The sequence below is a fragment of the Nicotiana tomentosiformis genome, chromosome 12, assembly GCF_000390325.3.
Source record: "Nicotiana tomentosiformis chromosome 12, ASM39032v3, whole genome shotgun sequence".
Taxonomy (NCBI): domain Eukaryota; kingdom Viridiplantae; phylum Streptophyta; class Magnoliopsida; order Solanales; family Solanaceae; genus Nicotiana; species Nicotiana tomentosiformis.
In genome coordinates this window covers 105,384,808-105,388,985 of record NC_090823.1, presented here as the reverse complement: position 1 = coordinate 105,388,985, position 4,178 = coordinate 105,384,808, and positions in this window count along the sequence as shown.

Sequence of the window (4,178 nt, the reverse complement as noted above, 5' to 3'; positions counted from 1 at the left end):
TTTCGATGCTGTCAAGTACAAGCAAAGTTTTCATTTGCCTTTCGAGTGTGAAGCAGTGGTGGGCTCGATAGGTATCGCTTCAATTCCTCTAATGCCTGTTGGCATTTTGGGGTCCAGGCGAAATCGTTCTTCTTTTTGAGCAGAGAGAAAAATTTGTGGCTTCGATCCGATGATCTCGAAATGAATCGTCCTAAGGCAACTATTCGTCCAGTCAGCCTATGCACGGCTTTTACACTGTTCACGACGGCAATGTCTTCGATGGCCTTGATTTTATTGGGGTTGATCTCGATCCCCCTATTCGATACCATGAAGCCAAGGAACTTGCCCGAACCGACCCCGAAAGCACATTTCTCAGGGTTGAGCTTCATGTTGTATTTCCTTAAAATCTCGAACGTTTCCTACAAATAAGCCAAATGGTCCTCTGCGCGCAGGTACTTAACTAGCATATCATCAATATAAACTTCTATTGATTTACCTATTTGTTCTTCGAACATTTTATTTACTAGGCATTGATAAGTAGCTCCTGCATTTTTTAGCCCGAAGGGCATTACATTATAACAATATGTTCCATACTTGGTGATAAATGAAGTCTTTTCTCGATCCTCCGTGTTCATTTAGATTTGATTGTACCCGGAATAGGCATCGAGAAAAGTAAGGATCTTGTGGCCGGCCTTGACATCAATCATGCGATCAATGTTAGGCAGTGGAAAAGAATCTTTGGGGCACGCCTTGTTTAAATCCTTATAATCTACACACATTCAAAGTTTGTTCCCTTTTTTAGGGACTACAACTACATTCGCTAACCATTCGGGATATTTCACCTCCCGAATGGACCCTATTTTGAGAAGTTTAGTTACCTCGTCCTTTATGAATGTGTGCTTTACCTCGGACAAAGCAAAACAATCTAGGTATAGACGATGCGTCATTATCTCCGGTTTGAACCTAGGATCCAGGCTTTATGAATGTTTGCTTCACCGGTTTGAACCTAGGATCCAGGCTTAGACGATGCGTCGTTATCTCTGGTGGGATCCCTATCATGTCTAAATAGGACCAAGCAAAACAATATATATTATCAATAAGAAATTGAATAAGCTTTTTACTGAGTTCGGGGGTTAATCCCGTTCCTAGGTATACCTTTCGCTCGGGTAGGTACTCGGTCAATATAACTTGTTCCAGCTCTTCGACAGTTGATTTGGTGGCGTCAGAATCTTCAAGAACAATAAAAGTTTGAGGGGTCAGAAAATCCTCCTCTTCTTCGTCTATCTCATGCTTCCCTAATTCGGTCGAGGCTGGAGGCTGTGATTGCTATTGGACTTCCTATTTACTTTTGATGCTCGACCTTTCCGAGGTTGATAGTGTCGATATCGGTGTTACCTCATCGACCGCAAATATTTCCTTTGCAGCATACTGCTCCCAGTATATTGTTTTTACACCGGCCGACATCGAAAGTTTCATCATTTGGTGGAGAGTCGAAGGGACTGCCCTTATATTGTCGATCCGAGGCCTTCCGAGTAGGGCATTGTACCTCATGTCGCCCTCGATTACGTAGAACTTGGTATCTTAAATGGTTCCAGCCACGTTCACTGGTAGAATAATCTCCCCTTTAGTTGTTTCATTGGCCATATTGAAGCCGTTTAAGACCCGAGCTGCGGGCACGATTTGATTTTGTAGGCCGAGCTGCTCCACGACCCTCGATCAGATGATATTCGCTGAGCTACCTGGATCCACTAAAACACGCTTAACTTGAACTTTATTTAATAAGATAGAAATTACCAGAGCGTCATTGTGGGGCTGAGAAATGCCTTCTGCTTCTTCGTCATTGAATGATAAAGTGCCTTCGGGCACATAATATCGGGTTCGTTTTTCCCTAGTGATTGATACCTTAGTATGTTTGAATATGGGTCCCTGTGGAATGTCGACCCCACCGACGATCATATGAATGACATGTTGGGGTTCCTTCTGTTCATTTTTCCTGTTGGCGTCCCTTTCTCTGAAATGATTCTTGGCTCGATCATTGAGGAACTCTCGAAGGTGGCGTTCATTAAATAGACGGGCTACCTCCTCCATTAATTGCCTGCAATCCTTGGTCTTGTGACCATGCGTGCTATGATACTTGCACATCAAATTTGGTATATTTGGGAAGGATCGGTTTGTATGGGTCTAGGCCACCTAGTATCTTTGATCCTTCCGACTGCCGATACAATACCCGGTGCATTGACGCTAAAGTTATATTCTAATAACCGAGGTACCTCTATGGGATCGGCATACTTTTCAAAACCACTTTTGCTCATAAGTCCCCGAGAATTCTGTCCTCGATCACTTCTTCGATCGATCTAGGCGGAATTGCGTCCTGAACCATTGTTCCTTCGATCTGCGGTATATGGCTGATATCGGTCTCTGTTCGATCTTGGCTCCCTGTCGACGTCCCTCTGGTTTTTAACGACCGACCTGTTTGGATGTACTGAACTGGAAAGGGCTCCTAATTGGTCATCCTCGGCCCTGATCTTCGATTGATATCGATTGTGCACATCTTCCCAAATTACAACTGGATACTCGATCAAATTTTGTTTCAACTGACGTGATGCTATCGAACTCTGCTCGTTCAATCCTTGGGAGAAAGCTTGAATGGCCCAATCATCTGTGACCGGTGGCAACTCTATGCGTTCCATTTCAAATCGGGATACGAACTCCCTCAGCATTTCATTATCCCTTTGTCTTACCTTGAAAAGGTCTGATTTCGTCGTTGCGACCTTTATGGCCCTGGCGTGTGCCTTTACGAAAGAATCTGCTAACATGGCAAATGAGTCGATAGAATTTGGTGGCAGGTTATGATACCAAATCATTTCTCCCTTCGAAAGGGTCTCTCCGAATTATTTCAACAGCACAGATTCGATTTCATCATCTTCTAAATCATTATCCTTGATGGCGCATGTATATGAAGTAACATGCTCGTTGGGATCGGTGGTCCTATTATATTTGGCTATGTCTGGCATACAAAAGTTGTTTGGAATAGGCTTCGGATCCGCACTTGGAGAAAACGGCTTTTGTACAAACTTCTTCGAATCCATCCCTTTCAAGATTGGCGGTGCCCCCGGTATCTGATCAACTCGAGAATTATGTGTCTCCACTTTTTTATCGTTAACTTTGATTCTCTTCTCCCCCGATTCAATTCTTTTGGTGAGCTCCTCGAGTATTTTCATTACTGCAGGATCAGTCCCAATTTGTTACCATTCGACCTTTCCGGTACTAGCTCGGTACGGCGAGTAATTTCTAGCTCGACCCTATTCGGAGCTCAATGTTGATTTTGTAACTGAGCAATAGCGGTTTGCTGAGCCTGAAGCATCTTGAATATCACTTGGAGACTGACTCATTCGTCTCCTCTACCCTGTGTTCCTTGGTCACTAGATCGGCCTTCTCTGGACACGCTCCCATAGAAACCTGCGCCTAGGTCCGAATATAGAGCAATGTGCGAACTGACATCGACTGGGTTGGCAACCGGTGCTCCCCCGAAATTAGCCTGTGGCACCTCGACTCCTGGAGCAATCACATTTTCGTTTTCACCGTGGAATCTGAGGCCATTGTCACCGTGTGTGTATGCGTTTTGTGAGTTTGACATGTTTTACCCTAAAAGCAAAAATACTTGACAAGAACAAGCGTAAAATAGTATGTTTTACTATAATCAGTACTGAACAATCACTATTATCCTTAACCCCACGGTGCGCGCCAAACTGTTTACCCTCGAAATTGAGTAACAATTAAACTTATATTGTGGTTTTAAGGATATATGATTTAAACGAGCACCAATTGATAAACAACGAATTAAATAGATAAATTGGACAGTAAAATAAATCAAACCGGTCTGCAAACAATGCCTCAACCTTGATTCAAGATAGTCTCGAGGTTAGTTAATAAGAACAGTAGAGGATGGAACAAGCAGTGATGAACAGTAAGTAAGACAAAGAAATCAGCGTATATGTATATTTTTATTAGTGAATCATGATGCCCTACAAATGATTGGAACTCCTATTTATATAGTAGAGGAAGCCTAATTATGATATGTCTCTAATTGCAGAAGAAAATTGTATAAACAACTAGTTAACTGCTTCTGATTTGGTCCGTTCCGAGATTCATGCCATGATCCTTGACCAATCATGGATATCTGTCTCGAGATTCACGTC